At 36.3% G+C, this 21,007-nt stretch overlaps 1 protein-coding gene across 30 annotated transcripts in view; it reads right to left on the bottom strand.

Moving 5' to 3' along the window:
* Positions 1-17,907, bottom strand: part of LOC127063756 (cell adhesion molecule Dscam2) — a 162,374-nt gene extending 144,467 nt beyond the window's left edge. For 7 of the 30 annotated variants that reach the window (XM_050993904.1, XM_050993915.1, XM_050993912.1 and 4 more), the window contains exon 1: positions 16,411-17,900. The gene's annotated coding sequence lies outside the window, so the exon portion shown is untranslated. Of the gene's footprint in view, positions 1-9,181; positions 9,310-16,375 lie in introns of all 30 variants that reach the window. The other 23 variants (XM_050993905.1, XM_050993889.1, XM_050993906.1 and 20 more) reach the window with 16 other exon arrangements.
* Positions 17,908-21,007: the final 3,100 nt, after the last annotated feature.

Below are 21,007 nucleotides of genomic sequence, written 5' to 3'. Positions count from 1 at the left end.
CGTTACTATGTTAATTAAATTGTTTAAGAAAAATTTCTTTGACTTTTACGCAAAAGTTCAATGATATAAATCTTTATTATCCTATCGAAAAAGAAGACGTTTACAAGGCGAGAAAATTTAGCTTCGACATCAAGGGTACAATCCAATTTTTTCTATCATCTTCTTTCCTTTGTCCAACCTCCGTCAGCAACACTTCCCACATCCCCTTACCCTTCCATCCTTATACAAGGCTTCTACCATCCTTTCATCCTGCCTCTTACTACCTTTATCCTCCGTTGGAGGCAATTACCTATGCAAAGAGGCGAAAAAGTAACGCCCGACTAGACGCATCGACACGATCTTCTCGTTCTACCATGGCTGGAGGTTTAACCTTCTCTTCTTTCTGTCTGTCTGTCTCTCTCTCTCTCTCTCTCCCTCTCTTTCTTTTCTTTTCGTCTACCCTTTGAAAAAAGAAAAAGAAAAGAAAAAGAAAAAAGAATCTACAGAAAGAAATGAGACTATCCGATATGAACTTGATAAGAATGCTGACTAACTAACGACGTCATCGAGATTATAATAATTACAATTCGTTGAATAATTAGTCCTGAATAATTCAACGATCTTTTGCCTTATAATCCTCACGATGCCTCCTTAATTACAAATTCGAAAATTGCACGTTACGTTCTCCCGGTTGGGTAAACATTTTTAACGATCGACAAATTATGATTCCTAGGAAATTTCATTGAAATTAACGATCGATATTATTTACGAGCAAAGGACTCGAAAATTTTCGAATTATCGAGAAACTGTTAGTTGGAGTATCAAAGAATTACGATAGAAATTCGTGGATTAAACGTCGTGCATTACGAGGTAAAAGAGAGCGAAATAGTTCTAGATAGATGAGAAAGTCCGGAAGGAAGGACGTAACGGGCAATAAAGTGCCTAAAGAGCGTGAGAAGGGATCTAAATTTCACTTTGCCGCGAAGCATAAACAGGAAATTCCTTTAAGCTTTGATCGGCGAGTTTTACACGGGACCTCCTTAACGGTCTCCTATAAAGCGGCTATGCAAACCTCTTCCCGAAGAACGTTTTGCGATAAAGAGCGATAAGACACGCCGATCCACCTCGACTTACCACGCTATTCCACTATGTACGGGGTGTCTCTCGTTTCTTTTTTTTTTTTGATACTTTATTTTGGATAAGTTCTTATTTTTTTTATTTTTATTATCATCATTATTATTGTTATTATCGATCGCCAAATCGTTAGAACTCGTTTCAAAGAATAACATCGACGAATTTATATATTCGATAATAAATTTTCTGAAAAGTGAAGGAAAGATATGAGAATATTTTTCTTCGTCATTAAAACAATGTCGATAGAAATCGAAAAATGTCGATTAAAAAAAGACCCTCGTATGTGTATATAGTATATACACACACACGTGCATAAAGACATCGTCTCATGCTGCGATTAATCGTTCGTAGAAATATGAAAAATAATTTGGTATATCCCTTGTGCGTGTATCATAGAATTTTAACATCTCACTAGACGATTTGATTCGAAAGGAACAAGAGGTACGTGCTTAGAGTCTATTTCTCGCGGCTTTTATGGATTTCTCTTTCTCTATTTCTCTCTCGAAGAGACACTCATAAAGCGGCTTATTAATCGTTCTTGGTTTTAACGATTCCCTTGATGACCCTACGAGAATCGTAGATCGCCATTAAGAAAAGTTAATGCGATTACAAAAGAGATGATTCCTTCGAGATACAATGTAAGTACCTGTTTTTTTCTCTTCTTATTTTTTTTCTTTTATCTGTGATCTTAAGAAAAACTTTGCTCGTTCGGACTGTGCGTTCACTTCCCAATTAACTCAATCGAAAGCTCTTCTATGTAATGCAACTTCTTTACGATAGAAAGAAAAAGAGAGAGAGAGAGAAAAAAAGAATTCGTTTTCACGAGACAAAAACGAGGTGATCGAACTTAACGAGTAACAAGATACTATCGAAGAGAGGGATCAATGAAGAAAAAAGAAAAATAGAGAGAAAGAGAGGATGAAGAGAGAGAGTGAGGAGTTCGTGAGACAATGAAAAAGAATATCGAAGTACCGGAATATTCGTTACCGGTCTGAGAACGAAAGATCGAGACTTTAAGTTCAATCGAAGTGAGAGAGAAAAAGAAAAAGAGAAAAAAGAGAGAAAAAATACAACGATGACTCTTCTATGAAAGAGATTCGACAATAGATGCGATTCACAATAAATCGAGACGAGTCTAATTAATCGCGGTCAACCGACGAAGATCGAGCAAAAGAGAGAGTGAAAGAAAGAGAAAGAGTTTCAGTCCATTGAACGATGAAGATGTTCTATCAACCTTAAATTAACCAACACGTTCGACCGGTCCTCGACGATTCGGTTCATGAGACTCGAAAATAATTGAAATTTAAGACGTGAAACGAGCGTAACGACGACGACGACGACGACGACGACGAAGTAAACCACCTTCTCCCTCTTGGCCGTTTTCTCCTTCCACATCGCTCGTCATTGCTTCGACTCGATTCGATCCAATTAAGCGCCAGACCCCAAGGGTCCACATTGGTGCTTTTTCAACGAAGGCCTGGAGGACCTTCGATCTTAACGCTCCCACAAGACTCTTCCAACCTTTTCCTCTTTTACCTTTCTCTCTCTTTTTCTCTTTCTCTCTTTCTCTCTCTCTCTTTCTTTTACACACACATATTCTAACTTTACCTTTCGTTCATTCTCCTTTCTTTTTTTCTGAACGTGATGTCAATCTATACCTAGTCAAGTGGAGATCATCAAAGTAATTTATTTTTCTGAAGAGGAACTACGAAAATCAATTTTACCGAAAGAATTTTCAAGTGCATGCATGTATGTGTAAAGAAAATTGATTTCCAAGGGACGAAACATATAAGAACTGTACCAACGTGTATGTGTGTGTGTGTATGCAGTGCATATATATATATATATATATATATATATATATATATCATGAGAAAAATGAATTACATGTTATTTTAATAATGGTTCGTTTCTTTCTTATATTCCACAAATTCTCCCCCAATGACCCTCATCTTCCTTGTCCACCCTTTCTTCCTTTCGTCCTCTTACCCTTCGTTTGAGATAGACGGTCGATCCTCGAAACTACTACGAGCTAAGGGAAGTAACCGCAGCAGCGTAGATACCATTAATCTCCCCTGCCAACAAATTAGATCCAACCCATACGATTTTCAGGATCCTGATCTCACTGGAATTACGATTAGGGTCATCCTTAACTGTTCCTTCTCTCTCTATCTTTCTCTCCCTCTCTCTCTCTCTCTCTCTCTCTTTTCCCTCTTTTCTCAATGTCTTCGAAAATCTTTCAGAAAAACTCGTCCGACATTTTCCGAAACATCATTCAATGATATCCGATAGTACGATAAAGAAAAAAAAAACTAAAAAATGAAAGATAGAGGAAAAAGAAATTTGAAAGAAATAGATAGAGGACATTTTTGCACGTTAAAGAAAAAAAAAAGAATAAAAGAAGTAGAGGAAAAAAACAAAAAAAAATAGAAGAAGAGAAAGGAGAAAGAAAGAAAGAAAGAACGTTCGTGCGAGCACGAGTCGGCTGACAACGGAATAATGAACTACGACATATAGAAGGGGAACGGTATTGTTCTAAATTGAGAAGGCCGATTTAAAAAGCGCGCCCTCGCTTGTACGCGATCGTGGGAGTTAGTTTAAGGGCGGGAAACGTAAGAGGAACGTATAAAACACTCTATGCAAACGTAGGTACATACGTACATATGTCTACGTAGCTATAATATACGTGTTTCATTAGCAGCACTCTAGATTTCGTATCTAGTATTTTTTAAGTATCTACTAACGAGTTCGATTGTTTTCCACGATCAACATTCGCATTTTTAAATCGTCCATCTTTTCTCGTAATAAACGAACCGACCTATATTCTCGTAATATTCTCTATTTGCGAACCGTCGAATTCATTCATATTGTTTCTCTATCGAAATACAAAGATGAAAGAAAGAAAGAGGGAGAGAGAGATAAAAGAAAGCAAAAAATACACGTCAATTGCGTTACATCCTCGTTTATTACACTGTTCGATGTATCGTTAACGTCGTTCATTAACGACTATTGTCCGGAAGCTAACGGTAAATCGTATTCGTTTCTCGAAATTAATGTACGTGCATAATGTATCGGTTGCCTATTGAATAAACATTTGCCCAGGTACAATGGGAAAATAATTCGTACGTCGATAATCACGATGCAACGGCACCATAGAAAATCTATGCACGTATGTATGTAGGTATTATATATATATATACATATATATGACCCATTCGCCGATAGCGAACGATCTCACGCTAAAATTAGCTGCTAAGTCTTTGAATCGGAATTTTACCAATTATACAAATTTACTTTACGTTAATGTTATACGCGGTCATTCTTTCTCTGTCTCTTTCCTTCTCTCTGTCTATCTATTTATCTATCTATCTCTTTTTCACTTTAACGTTATAAATGCGTTCTCCGAACGTATTTGTGCAGTTTAACGAGCTTCTACCATCAAAGTATGAACATTTATTTAAATTTTTAACAAAAATAATGATGAAAAAAAGTTTGTGGAATCGTTCCAATTTCCGTCGTTCAATGACGCTCGAGTCCTGCGAATGTTTTTTAACATTGCGAGCGGGTCGATACTTAACAGGAACGAGACGAAGAAAGCGAAATACAAAATTGAATCAGAAATGCAGACTACGGCAAGCACGAGCTACGGGAAACGTAGAGGAGAGAGAGAGAGAGAGAGAGAGAAAGGGAGAGAGGGACCATCGGGTTGTGCTTCCGGCAAGTGGGACATAATACAATTACCAGCGACTCAAATCGCATTCCCGAGAATCGAGTTTGCGGTCGAACGAAATGGTCAAGTCGTCATAGTCGCAATCGTAGTCATCGTCGTCGTCGTTGTCATTGCCGGTCGAGAATATAAATCGATAGATCGAGTTACGTTTATGATCGACGACGAAGCCTTAATTAGTTTCTTATTTCCCTCTTTCTTTATTATAAATCAAACTCTGAAGACGCTGAGACGCTGCAATTTTCTTTATTTTTTCTCCGTTTTTTCTTTCTTTCATTTTCTTTTTTCTTATTCTTCTTCTTATTTTTTCGTGATAAAAAGAATAAAGAATCGATAGGTCGAACGTATAGATAAAATTAATAACGGGGACAAGGGAGAAATAAAAAGAAAAAAGTTCTCGATAAAATGAATAGAATGTAGGACGATTATTTTGGTGGTAAATAAAAAATCCAAAGAAGTAAATATATATATATATGTATGTACGTAAGTGTGTATAAATAAATCTGCTATCGAGTAACCATCGTGAACGATTCTACATTGGTTCGGAGAAAGGAAAAAGTATCGTATGTACGTATAAGATAGTGAACAACGTACACATAGGTGCTTATATACGTTTGGTACGGTTCGACGTCCCGTGTATGTATGTAAGTATATATGTATGTATGTATGTATGTATGTATGTATCTATGTATGTATATATGTATGTATGTATGTATTATGCAATGAGGTTGGAGAGCTCCTAGACTTTGGTCTCTTATACCGGCAGAACGAAGTCGTGTAAAGAGGGACAAAGATGGGATACGAAGTGGATGCTGCAAGAGTACGAAGAAAGAAAGAAAGAAAGAAAGGAAGAATGAAAGAAAGAAAGAGAGGAAGGAGAGGAAGCAAAGGGTGTTTGAATAGACACACGACACTTATATTTGCGCGCTTTCTCTTATTCTTTTCCTTTTTTCTCGCTTTGTCTATCACTCTCTCGCCTTCATCTTTTCTCCCACCCCCAACCTCACGATCTCTACTACCCTTGTCTTTTTCCCGTCTTATCCGCTCTCAATTCAATCACCCGTTCTTATTCCGTCTTTTTATACGTTTCCCATAAATAAATTCTTACCTTTGTTCGTACGTTTTCCTTTTTTTTTGCGCCTTACATTCGATGAAATGTTAATTAAGTGCTTATGTTGTTTCTTTCATTCCTTCCTTTTTTTTTTACTTTTGTTTCTTTCTTTCGTAAACGCAACATGCAACGAAGACCCGATAAAGCTAAGAGAGATTTTTAGCCGTGACCCTTAGCGACTCACGAAATGGAGTGTCATTCATTTTCTAGTTGGCCGACGTCCCACACGTGCTCCTGTATTTTCTCGCTTCTCTCGAAAATGAGAGAAGTACTCACACGTTTGTTCGTACTATGTCGGATACTGGAGTAATCATGAAAATGTAAATGATACGGACGTGTATAGTATTTTCTTGTGGGTACTAAACGACGAAGAAAAGAAAAAAAGAAACAAGAAAAAGCAAGAAATGGAAAAGGAAGAATTAAAGTAAAAAATGAAAATGAAATTTTCCCTTGAGTCGGCAAACGATACGAAAATTTATATATCTATGTTTTTCATAATTAAAATTTATACGATGAAAAACATTCACGTTATTACCCTAAGCTTATCACCGATAACAATTGATTCTCCTGAATAAAATTTCAACCAAAGACTCGAACATTCTTTCTTTCTCTTTCTCGAAGAGAAACCTTGGTATAATTTCTACTTTCAATTCCGTTCTCGAGGAAAGATAAAATTTCGCTCTCGTAAGGGACGTTTATTACCCATCCATCCGACCAACCCCATCCGCTCGAATACTATCTAAGAGTCGAATGCAATTTCTCTTTTGCGGAACGAAATTTCTAGGTTTTATAAAAAAAAGGAGATAGAAAAAAAGAGAAAAAAGAGAGAAAAATAGAGAGAAAGAAACAAGAAAAAAAAACTGTTTTTTACTAGGAAACACGGTATGTATCTCGTACAGGTACTGTTTGGAAATTCCGTTGTAAAATCGATGAAAAGAGTAAGCGAAAAAAATGTCTCTCTCCGAAGCTACATAAATAATAGAAAAGAAAAAGAAAGAGGGGGAGAGAGACAAAGAGAAAGAGAGGGAGAAAGTGTGAGAGAAAAAGAGACGGAGAGAAGATTAAAAAACAAAAATGAAAAAAGAAAAAGAAAAGAGAGAAAATTTGTAGCTACGAGGAAGATGGAGAAGAGGAGAAAGTGGCGTGCCATGGTGGAAAGGACGAGAGAAATCACGAGGATGGCGTAAAAATATACTGCTGGACGATTTTACGCTTCGAACGGTGATGCGAAATCCCTCCGCTAGCATTGGCGTGCTCCTACGTGTATATGCACAGGCGTAGGACGTTTTGAAATTCGTGAGAAAACTCGCGATATTCGAGAGTACTATCCACCTATCCATCTATCTACTTTCCTTCTTTGGGAAACGTACTGCCCAGGCGTGGAAACATTTTTAACTCCCACCCTCGTTCCTCTTTTTAAATCGTTCTCAATGCGGCCACGATACTTTACCGAGAATTTTATCCTCTTCTTTTGCTCGTTCTATCGTTTCTTCTTTTCTCTTTTATCTTTTCTAAAAATCGGTTCTCGTATCCCCGACAATATTTTTAAGGATTAATCGAGCGAAGAAATTTTGTTTTTTCTTTTTCTATTTCATCCGAACTTTATATTAATTCTTATTCGCTTTGTAAAGCATTCGGTTATCAAACATTGTTGCATTTATGTACACGAGTACACTTTATCATAAAAGAAATCGTGGATAAGAGAGAAAGAATATATCTCTCTTGTTTAGATTTAACGTACTCTCTCTTTCTTCCTCTCTCTCTCTCTCTCTCTAGAGAGATAAAGAAGCAGCTAGCTTTTCTTTCTTCTTTTTTAATTAACAATAAAATATCTCGAATACGAAATAATTTATCAAGTCGTCATATCTTTTTCTTTTGAAATAAATAATTTTCTTTTTCTTTATTTTGTCTTCTTAGACTCTTCGAATGAAATGAAATGCGCTACGCCAATGGTTAAGGTAAGATGGAACATGGAGAGCATTTACTACTGATCACTGCTAACCAAAGCTCGACTATTATCATTGAACGAATTATTCGATCCTTGAAGTACTCACTTGCGATACGACTGATTAAAATCATTTCCATCTCCTCGAATGTATCATACTTGAATCCGATCTCTCATAACTACTATTAGCACAGGTATAAGAGTTTTACGTAATGCGATAAACGCAGAGTAAATAATTGATTTTAATCTACAAAGAAACGTCTGCGAAGAGAATAAAGAAAAAGAGAGAGAGAGAGAGGAAATAGACACATATGATCGTATAGTTATATGCAAAGAACATTAATTTATACGTGTATTCCGATACAATGCTTGGGATTTTATTTCCAGTAATACTTCAACGTCGGTCTCATTATTCGTTATCAATGTAATTCGTGATAACGAACAAAAGCTATTCTTTTCATCGACTCCCCGTTTCTTTTGTTCTTTTCTTTCTATATTAAAAGAGTAAAATGGATCGCATTAATTGATGAAAAAAGGAAAAAAGACAGAAAAAAAAGAAGTAGAAGAAGAAAAAGAAAAAGAATTCGAACTTCAAGAATGCACTCGAGTAACGATCTCGTTGGGGATAAAAAAAAAACTTCGTACGATTCCCCGGTATAGAAAAAGCCTGTTTACACAAGGACGCGAGAAACTTGGTAAAAAAGGAATTTTGAAAAAGAAAAAGAAAAGGAAAAAAAGGACAAAAAATAAAAAAGAAAAGAAAGGAAAAGAAGAAGAAGAAGAAGAAGAAGAAGAAGAAGTGGACGAAGTAGAAGAAGAAAATGGTTCTCCTACCATCTAATCGTTTCGTCTACTTTCCCAACTTGTTCTCTCTTTTTTCTCTCTTTTTCTCTCCCTCTCTCTTCTCGTTAGTCCAGACGACGACTACGTTATCCGCCATCGATTTACAGATAATTACCCTTCGACGGGAACGAGACTACTCGTCTTTCTACTTTCCTGGTTAATTACTCGATGCCTTTGCTAGGTAGTCCGATAGCGATTCAAGATTCACGAGATGCAACGGCTATAGTAGTACGACGACAAACTCTGTATGCCGAACGATCGATAACGCATATCTCTCACGCATACCTAACTATCGTAAGCTCGTTTCTTCGAACAATTTAAATTAATTTAAAAGTCGAATTATTAAATGTATAGAGTATCCGCGAAATCGATTCGACAGAGATTCGACATACGTACATAACTTCGACAAAGCATGTTCGAAATTAATTATCTTCCTGTTTACCTTGTAATTAGAGCGCTGCGTTTGGCTATGCCGATCCGATACTCCCCCGGACTGAACTGTAACTCACCGCTCCTGTTTGTGAGGCTTGAATTACGTAATGTGCTGCACGTTACCCACACGTGCGAGTCCTGGAAATGACATTTGTATGACACATGTTACGTGCGTTACCCCGTTGAAGACTTTCGATAGACGGATTCGCTTTATCGAGTATATATACGTACGTACGTATGTATGTATGTATGTATGTATATACATATATACGAACCTTTCAATTGAGTTATATTACTTTTGTTTCATCGACAAACATAACGTAGCTTTGTTATAAACGACGTTTTGATGAATCAAAACTTGGATAAGCGTTTATAATAGATTTAAAAATTTTCGACTAGAACACGAAACTTCTATTTTCTTTCCGACTAATATAGAGTTCGAACGATAATATTTCCTGACTCGTCAAAACTCAAACAAGGTTTAAATAATGGATTTAAAAATTTTCGAATAGAACACGAAACTTCTATTCTATTCCCGGCAAATATCAAATTTAAACGACGATCCTAACGATCTAATTCGTTTTAAAATGATTTTAATAGAACAAAATCCATCTTCAAACTTTCGACGTTTATCAATATTACAATCGTTATAAATATTTATTGTCTTAACGATTATTAATTCGATAATTCATGAAAAATTCAATACACTCGATTCATGCAAATTCGTCAAGAAGACTTCATTTCGTAACGAAGATAAAACCAGAAGACAAATATCGTAACGAATATCATTCGCCGTTTGTAACCCTCGACGATTAAATTAAATATAAAGAAAAAGATAAGTATTCCATAGGCAATGGCGAAGGGATCGTTATAACAAAGCAACAAGTGTTTCGATTTGTATCTACTGATTCGACCAGAGGTAGATACATAGATATATCATATTATTTCTTGCCAATGTAGCTGGCTCGATGCCCTTCGCTTAAGAGATATAATACTAATGGCTTTGAAATAAGCGACTCTAAAAAAGGGTGGAATACGAAAGATGCGAGGGTGACAAAAATAGCATAATAATAACGTCGTTAATTATTCGACGAACGAAGAAATTACGGATCGAACGATTCAAAAATTAAACCGATTCAAAATTAAATAAAATAGAATGACACCAGACAAATGCAGTTTCAAATATTCAATCGAAAATCTAATGTTCATTGAATGATGTATCTATCTATATCATGTTAATCAGAAAACTGAAACATTGAAATGTGTAACGTGGAATGAGCTATCTTCTTTACTTTTCAAGGTTAATTAATAACTAACCAACACTAGTAACGCATTATCGCACCGCTTTCCCAGCTTAATAACATTTTCGCACGAGTAAAATAGTCCACGGTTATATCTGTCCCAGGGGTAATTTTCTGAGGGATACCACGAGCGTCCCAGTGGGCCTCAAGACGAGGAGAGATTCACGGGCAAACTTGCCAAAGTATATTTAATTATAAATCGTATTACTCACGTACTTTGTCACATAACTACTAACGAGCCTACGAATTTCTTATCCATTTAAAAGATCATTAAAAAGAAAGAAAGAAAAACAAAAGAGATCATCTTCTCTCTTTCTCTTTTCTCACAAAAGATGCATTCTACTTTATCTTGTCTCTACGATAAAAAAAAAACAGGGGAAAAAAGAAAAAAGAAATTTACAAAAATAAAAATAAACAAACTAAGTAGTTTATCATTTATTCTTAACATAAAGAATTCTGGTACGTCTCGTTGGTAGACAAAAATCTTTTTATCACAAAATTCGAGATATTTCAAAAGAATCTAAGAAAGCGGAAGAGAAAAGAAAGAGAAATAAAGATAAACGAAGAAATCCACGGAAATTATCAGTGTACCGTCTAAAAGGGTAGTAAGGAAAAAGCGGGAGTAATACGACGCTTTCTTTCCCTTCGAAAATTATTTCACTTCGTGAGCACGTACGGAACACGCCGAGAAAGGATTTGCCGGTTAAATATTTGCACCTCCGATCTTTCTCTTTTCTCTCTCTCTCTCTCTCTCTCTCTCTCTCTCTCTCTCTATTTTTTCTTTTTTTCTCCCTTTTGGCATCACAGTGTAGTAGTACATACGCTAAAAAGAAAGGAAAGTAAAGGGACAAAAAGAATGAAATTTCACGGAGAAAATAAGATTAGCTTTTGTAGAACTCCTGTTTCTCTTGCTCTCTCTTTCTCTGACTTTTTCAAAAATTCCGTAGTTTCAAAAATCAAAGGGATTGCTTAATGTGATATCTCCCTCTCTTTCTCTCTCCCTCTCGGTCTTTCCCTCTTTCTCTCATTTTATCATGGAGTTCTGTTCGAAACGAAAAGTCGATATCACTGCGATAGAAATGAAATAATCCGATGAAAACCAGACACGATATAATGACACACGTAGAGACAAGCTAACATTGTGTAGCATGGATTTGTAATATGGAGAATTATTCGTGGCACCGTATTAGGTCAGGCATGTATGACGATGTACTACGTCGATATTCGTGAATCGTTAATCCTTCGACCGGTACTACCTCCTACTATACCTGATGTACGTCGGTCCTGATCTGGGACACGAAATAATTGGGTCGTTCCGAACTAAATAAAGATGACCGCTAGATTGGATAAACGATGAGGATATATCTTAACCTCTTCCCCTTTGTTGGACATACGTGAGGATACGTACGTATATGGAATTTAATAGTATAGGTGTATAATCAGTAAAGGGGTGCCTATAAAATGCAGGAGTTATCTACTGGTCTGACTGAAACGAGATTATTCTCCTTGGAGAAAGACATTCAACGTGTTGAGAGCTGTGATAATTCGAGAGAAGACTACTTCCCCTCCTCCCTCCTCTCTCTTTTCTCTCTCTCTCTCTCTCTCTCTCTCTTTCCTTCTCTCTACTTGTCCTCAATGCTCAGTGCATCGTTTAAAATATACTTTTAATTAACGTATTCTCGCAAGGCGTATTTCAGGGCAGACAGAACAAATAAGTATTCTGGCATTTACGCGACGCAACTCGCGTCCTGAAGGTAGAGAGAGAGAAAGAGAGAAGGAGGTAGAGAGAGAGAGAGAGAGAGAGAGAGAGAGAGAATATGGCAGCGAACTGCAACAGCCGCGTTGTAGCTCAAGAGTTTTACAAGCCCCGTTGCTGCGTTTAAACGAAGATCAGGATTTATACGCTTGTTAGGATACCCGCGTTACTTTTTGTCCACGCTACACGCCAAGGTACATTACGAGATTTCTTTAAATTAAAGAACCGTACGCGGGGACGACTTGTACATGTACATGTGAGTGTACGTGTACGTGTACACATTTGTAAGTTTATTTAGCACATTCGACCGTTTCAGAATGGTGTACCGTTAAACGTATGCAGTTTAATGAAACTCGTTTTATTGCTTTTAGTAAGACTCGGATGTAACTTTATGTAATACGATCAAAGCTCTATATGTATATGCACAGAGTCATACACGTGTATATCTAGGTATTCGTGAAATGAAACCAACAACTGTGTCATATTCATCGTCCTCGATCTAAATTCGATGTATAAAAAGGAAAATATAATTTAACATTCCGTAGGGATGTTTCAATGAATGGCGGACATATATGATCGGCCGTAAGATCGAAAGGAAGGAGTAAAAATCTCAAGAAAGATTGTAAAAATTTAGTATAAGGAAAAAGCTTTCTTGAATGCATTCCCTTCCTATTTACATACATTAGTTTAAACAAAATCTATATACCAAGATAGATTGGATCAAGAGAATATTTCGCTGTTTGATAAATAATGACTTTCTTTCTTGTAATTCATTGCATATTGCTACAATTTCCTTTCGATCGATAATAGATTTTATGAAACTGAAAACATCCTCGGTTTTATTATTACTCAGAAAATGAATAAGCATGAAAAAATGTTGAAGTTTATAATATGTTTAATAACGAGTAAGCCACGAAAAGCTTTGTTTATCGGGGTCTTTCATTTCCTACGATGACTTCATTATCCGACGATGTAAACGTTAAAGTCGTCGTTCCGTGCGTTTTAACGTTATTCAATCCACGTGAAAAGGTTTCCCTCGTGGCGAGTCTCGCTACCGTCCGATTTTCTTCTCGGCTAGGTAGATTACTACGCTGGAAATGGAATGTTTCTTTTTTGTTTCCCTCTCTTTATTTCTTTTTCTTTTTTCTTTTCTTTCCTTTTTTTCTTTTTGTACTTTTTTCTTCTTTCGCCCGTTTTTCTTTTTACGTACAAGCACAAAACCCCGTTCCTTCTTTCATCGCGCATGAATATCGAGAAAAAGGGAGACAATTGAAACGACGAGAATACGAGATAGATAGAGATAGAAAGAAAAAGAATAAGAGAAAGAGAGAGGACGAAACACTTAAAATTGTAAAATTAATCTCATCTCAATCTCGTGAAAGAGAAGGAGTAATCTTTTTAACGAAAAACGGACCATACGAATCTTAAAAAATCCATCGTCGACGATGAACGACGACGGCGACGACGAAAAGGAGAAATTTACAAAAAAAAAGAAGATAAAACGAGGATAAAACGAGACAACAAACAAACGACGCGTCCCTACGTAGACTCAAGAAATTCAAGACTTTTTCGAAAGAACTTTTTTACGCTGGACGGTGTATATATATATATATATATATATATATATATATATATAAAATGCACACACGCACACACATATATAACTTGGAAAAGCCGCTTAGATACGATAAAAGCGCCATAAAAGGAATCCAAGCTCGTTCCGCGAACGAACTACCCTCCCCAACGCGTTAATTGTAATGGTATTAATTACGATAATGGAGAGACGTTCTCTGTCTCTCTTTCTCTCTCATTCTCTCCTACTTTTTCTTCCCTCTCTCTATCTATTTATTCGTCTGTCTCGCTGTGGCGAAACTATAGCATCAATTAGACGGATATCTCAAACGAAAAATTCTAATAAGCTTGCGGAACAGTATCTTCAGTCAGGCTTGTATCCAAAGTGAATAAATCCAGAGGGAGAGAGAGAAAGAAATAAAATCGTGCAGGTGCACTCAGGTGAAGCCGAAGTCAACCAGGATGGGTGTTACTTTCCTTTTTTTTCTTTCTTTTCTCATCGACGCCATCCAGCAGCGAGTACCACTCGAGTATACATTCGATCGGGATGAACTCTCTTAGAAGGGTAGAGGGAAACAGAAAGAAAGGGAGGGTTCAGAGACACGAGAAGAAAGAGAGAGAGAGAGAAAGAGAGAGATGAATTCCCTTCAAGCCAGTAGTAGTCGGTACTTCCAACGCATCGGCGAAGGGTTAAAAAGAAAAAAAAAAAAGGACGAGAAGGTACCGTGCGACGAGGGTGAATAAGTGGAAATATTTCCAAAAAGGCAAGTGGAAGGCCATTGTTTCGAGGAGAGCTCGAAAAAACTTTTGTTCCCTCTCTTTGTCAGGTTGGATTTGTGAAACGAACAGGACTAAACAGAGAAAGGAATGAGAAAGAGAAAGAGAGGGAGACAGGATGCAAAGAAAAGAAAAAGGAAGAATAGTTACGACCTGGTGTCAATCGGTGTCCGGCCTTCCATGTTCCGGGAATCAGGATAAATAAGTCGAGATGAGTTAAAAGTTTTCGAAAGTTACGAGCAGTAATGCGTCGACGTTGATTAACAGCAAGAGTTACTTGGTAAACTACATTGGATTACTAACTCTCAATGATTTCTATTTTGAAAATCATTCTCTCTGTCTTGTGTTTTTCTGTGTTCCAAGTTAGAACCCATCGTTTCGCCAGGTCTCCACTGTATCTAATAACGAATCTAGAACATAACTGTCGAGATTAAGTTATTAACGGACCGTGGAATCGTGGCACTTTTCAAAGTGACATAACTTATCGCTATATTACTATTATGCGATCATTAAAAGCGAAGAACGATGGGCTGCCATAAAGCGGAGTTAACTAGGTACAACGGTTAATTGGGCCATTCGTCATTATTACCATAATGCCTTGCGATATTAACTCAGATTTAACATCTAAAATCGTCGGCAGCTAGCGCGACCATTCGCCGAATGATTTATCGTATTTATACGCATACAGAAATAGGTAAACCTTTACCGCATTTTTAAATCTGTCACGATAATTACAATTTTATTTCTTTTCTCCCTTTTCCTTTTGTTGTTGTTGTTGTTATCTAATTCTTTCCTCAATTGATATGCTTCTTCTTTTTGTTTTATAACATCCAGAAACTATCTTGGCGATCTCAAGTTCTTATTCCGTGGAGAGGTCGGAAAACGATAAAGGAATATACGTATCGTCACAATTTCGGCACCGTCGTAACCGACGCAACATGAAATGTCCACGATCCAGAAGCGAGTTTACGATCTTGCCCAAAGACGACGAGTGCACGTTATTATCCCGACGAGGCATGTCCAACCGAATGCACATATAAATTCTATATCTCGTGATTTTATTATCGGCATAAAAATTTATTATAGTAATCCTCAAGAACGATGATATCTATATATAAAAAGGTCCCATAGAAATTCGTTAACCGTAACTTTTCCCATTTTGTTACTAAATTTTGAATCGATTAGAGATATCTACATACATACACACGCACACATATATACGCGCGCACGCACACGCACATATAGTTCCATCGTATTAATCTTTCCCACCTAACTCGACGTTCGCGTGTCTAAAATGAATTGTTCTCGCTCGGCCATGAGTATAGCTAAAAAAAAGAAAAAAAGAAAAAAAGAAAAGAAAGAAAACGTAATAACGACGCGGAAAAAAGATACCTCATGTCTTTTTCTTGGATCATCATTGACACTAATTCATGTCAGAGATGATCGACGATTAATTTGGATACATGAAGAATAGATCGCGTTGCATCATCATCTTTAGAAAGAACAGCCATTAGCGTTCGCGCGTGAAAGCGAAGTGGTCGTTCATTCATGAACTCGCCTGACAGCGTCGTTACTACTGCTACTACTATACTATTACACTACTACTACTACTACTACTACACTGCTGCTGCTGCTGCTGCTACTACTACTACTACTATTACTACTACTACTACTACTACTGCTGCTGCTGCTGCTGCTGCTGCTGCTGCTGCTGCTACGACTATTGTTATTATTGTTATTATTATTATTATTATTATCAATGATGCACTATTACTAACAAGCTTACTACTACACTAACACTTTTACACTTCTCCAGTAATACCATGGGCTCACCAACATCGGTTAAGCGTTTTACCGCAAACCGGCACCATCACCACCACCAAGAGCACACTACCACCATCGAACAAAGTCCCGTAACGGCGCGTTCCTCGCGTTCTTATTCGAGGAGTTTCGAATAATCTCCACACACGGCGGGCTCCTTCGATTCTCTCTCGAGCAACGCGTTTTCCTATCTTCGAGTCCCGCCAAAATTTAAATCTTTTCTCCCATACTTCGAGAGATCGACAAATTTATTTATGTTTTATTTTCCTTTTCTACACTTCTCCCAACTTTCCCTTTCTCTCTTTCTCTTCGTTCGTTCGCAGACACGAAATATATTGTAAGTGAAACATGTTATACGAACGACGACCCCTTAAATGTTCTAAAAAAAGAATATCGACGCGATATCGATTACACGGCACCTCGTTACTGCGACTCTTTGCGAGACGACATTTTTCTTCACGAGATTAACGAGATTCTTTTTTTCCTATCCCGGCATGGCCCACCCGCTAACCCTCCTTTTTTTTTCTTTTTATTTACGAGAAACGAGGAAGTAAAAAGAAAAGAAAGAAGAAAGCGAATCGACGATTCTATTATTCTCGTTCGACGAGGCTTCGTGCTGTGTCATTGTGTTCGGCCAAAAAAGCTATGGGAGAGAAGGGAGTAGGGATGGAAACACTGTAACCCATTAATCACATGATTTCTCGCGAGAAGAAACGTTTTTGATAATCGAACGACGGAATATCGACGAGCACCTCCCAAATATCGATTAAATCGTAGACGATATAAATAACAAGCGTAACTTTTTCGTGAAAAATGTTCACACGTCACGAATTCCCATACTTTCGACCGCGTATCGTCATTAAAAGGAATATCATGGAAAAACGGAGAAAGGATTTAAGTTCTCTACTTTAACGCACTAACTTTGAGCCGCAGCCACGTGGTTCGAGCGCTCACTATACTACCCTTCTTTCGAAGCTTGACATTTTCTAAAGACAACAAGAAAGAAAGAGAAAGAGAGACAGACAGAGCGAGAGAGAAAGAGAGAGAGAAAGAGAAAGAGAAAGAATTCAGTAAAAATTCATTGATGACATCACGAAGAACGTTCTCCTCGCATCGGTTCCATCGATCTCTCGAAGATCACCCTTTTCGTTTGTTAAGTCGATGATCGACGTGTTACGACGATGATAAGGGTGAGAAAAAAAATAGAGACAAAAAGAGAAACAAAGAGAGAAAAGGGAAATCGTCGACATCGTTCTTGAAAAGAAAATAAAAGAATATAAAATAAAAATAACAGGAAAAATAAAATAAAAGAAAATATATCTAGTGCTGTTTCTCTCACCGGCGAAAAAATAAAGAGATAGAGGAGATAGAGGGAGAGAGACAGACAGGCAGCCCTCGCAGCTTCCGCTGGAGCTCCGACCGTAAACACACGTCGGTGGCTGGTCGCGTACTGAAGTTTCCACTGCGAATCCGGCATCCGACTAGATCCCACACCGGGCATCCAACCCCACCGCTATACATTCTATCTCTGTCTCTCTCTCTTCCACCACCTTCCGCCGGTGAAAACTACCCCCTCCATTTGGAACCTCCACCTACCACTCGAAACCGTCACCATCCCCTGTATACCGTCTCCCTCTACTACAAATCTCTCTCTCTCTTTCCCTATCTATCTTTTTCTTTCAAATCTCTAATATCTTTCTCTCTCTTTCGAACCACTGACACCTAGACACTTACACGTACGAGAATACCGTACATTAATGAAGTGCCTTTCTTCTTATGTCATGGGAAAAAAATAGGGGAGAAAATCCTATTGCGGCTAGTCGACACGTCCGTTTCCTTTTCTTATCAGAGAAAAGAAAAGCGTACGAAAAGCGAAAGAACAAGCGTACGATGGCTTGTCGTTTCGTTGAAACGAATCTATCGAATCTTTGATTTTATAGTGAAGATCTATATATATATATATTTTTCTTTCTCTTCTTTCACTTGGTTGATCGGTAATTTTTGAGTGACTATCCTTTGAACAACGAGGTGATAATGACGATTCGATTACGTCGATACCAGTTGATTAGCCTGCTCCAAGTACCTAAATATCTATTGACGTCCGATATTAATTAGAGAAAATTTGACGTAGATATACGCAGCAATCGTAGCGATGATTGACTGAAGCCATAACGGATTATAAATATTTAATCTGTCGTATTGTTTATTGTCGATAGCAAACAACAAATAGCATTCATCGAACGTCAAACGCATGTGAATAATGAGATAATATAAATTTTCGTCAAACGTACCGTGGTCATCGGTCGATTTATTATCACCACGTTAATACATTATCTATATATATCGAATATATACATTGATTTAGTATCCTTTTTATTATTTCAATTAATATTCGCTAATACGATTTGTTAATCCTCGATACGTAAAATCCACTCAATCTATGGATCTAAATTATAAAAAGGAAAATAAATCAAAACGAAGAAAGACGTTGATTTTGTTACCAACTTAAAATCAATTCGAAGTGCAACGTTAACGTGTATAAGTTTGTGTCAGTAAATGCATCGAAAGCTTACAAGGTAGGGAAGTGTGATCTCGTGGTTGCCCGAGGTGGTTAACCCTCTCATATATACGAGCCTCTTACGTGATTGTGTTAAAATGCTTTATAGCATCAAAATGCGGAATAATTGATACCAGCAAATATCAACTTTAAGTGTACTCATTCAACATTCTACGAGCTCTCACAAAATCTTTCATTCTTTTTATTTCTTCTTTAAGGGTATTCATCACGTTTCGCTCAAAGTGTGTGTAACTTCAGCGTCGAGTATGAACAAAATATGAACTACAAGCGCAAATGAGGAACACTATCTCCATCATGCGCCTACCGTATAAGCTTGTGTAAGTTATAGCCCTAATATCACGTGTAACATAATAACCAAGTTAGAGCAGGTAGTGTTATCAGTAGGCTATGAACTCACACTTTTCAGTCCTTCATATTTATGTCCTTCATCGATGGTAGTGTACCTCTCGCAGTGATAGGTGTTAGATACGACACATCGTCGATACGCATCTATTTTACGATATAAATGCACAACAAATAAATAAATATAATTAATACACATAATAACTGATATATAAATTTGCTACAAAAAACAAGATTTTGTCGAATATTTTGTAAAGAATAATAATTAGCGAATATTTATGTATCGAATATTATTTTATATAAGTGTATATATATATTTTTTCTTTTTATCATTTTTATGATTTTATTTTAATATTATATATTAGTAGTAGTAGTAATAATATAAAATAGACTACTAAACGAGAAACGACTAAAAAAAGGAGCTTTGAAAATTCCATCTCATAGATAATATGAAAATGAACTCATCTTTCGATTTATAGAAACAATATATAATGTATGTAATAAAGTAATATGTAATATATACAAAAAAATATATTTAAAAAAAAGAAAAATACAAAGTATCATCCAACTGTATTATTCAAGCTCAAAAGCAGAATTTTTTAATTACCAATCTCGATGCTTATCATTCTACTAAACGTTGCTTTTGAGACTTTTATCTGCCTAGTACATAAAATATGAAAGGAATTACAAATTTCTTTAAAATTGAAGGCAAAGACATATTTCCTTATTTTCACCATAAAATCGTCTATCTAAAGCTCATTAAAATTCCCGAATGATTTATCGTAATTTTTTCATGTGTTTCTCGAATTTTTCGCGCTCGCATTGGATCAAAAAATCTGAACATAAGTTTACATACACGAACAAGTAGGCAATCCTCTATTTTACGAAAAAAAAAAAACAAAAAACGTATAGCACTCAAGTGTGCATTAGAAAATCAATAGTAGGGATACAGTAGATGAATCCAGTCGTAACTATTAATCGATTTTGGACGTAGAAATGATTTCTTTTAATTTTTGAAGAAGCATTAATTTTTATGCATAAATTATTTTCGGAAAAAAAACTATTTTTTGACTCGATCTGTTTCAAAGTAAATAAAACCTTTTCAAAAATTTGAAGCAGTCAACTCCTCATATAAAACTTCATTTTTAAAAAGAGACTGTTCATAAAAATCGATCAAGAATTATACGTGAACTCATTGTTGGTGTAAACCATTATAAAACTAATGATAATGAACAGCCTTAATTTTACTATTAAATGTCATGTATTACAAATGTTCTTGCGTATGCATATATTCGTGAAACTTCAAATTTATTATTTTATTTTAATCGACAAATTTTAATAATTCAATTTTTTTTATCAAATAATGCCAATTATTATATATAACGCGTAATTCTATTTGTAATACATCAGCGAAATAAATCCGATAACGCGATATACAATGCAATTGACCGTACGTATATATAAGAAGAATTTTTAGAATAAGTGAGAAATATTTTAGAGGCGGTTTCAGTTTATCAAAACTAGAGACACTTAATTAAACGAAAAAAATGAATTTTGATTAACGAAAAAAAAAGAATTTATATATATTCATTGAAACAATACGTAAATTAATGTGAAAAAATGTCCCATGAAAAAAAAATCGATTTTTCTATCCTAATAAACGAAGGATAGTTGATTGAAAGACATTCA

The sequence above is a fragment of the Vespula vulgaris genome, chromosome 5, assembly GCF_905475345.1.
Source record: "Vespula vulgaris chromosome 5, iyVesVulg1.1, whole genome shotgun sequence".
NCBI classification, from domain to species: Eukaryota; Metazoa; Arthropoda; class Insecta; order Hymenoptera; family Vespidae; genus Vespula; species Vespula vulgaris.
This window is presented reverse-complemented; position numbering and strand designations above follow the sequence as displayed.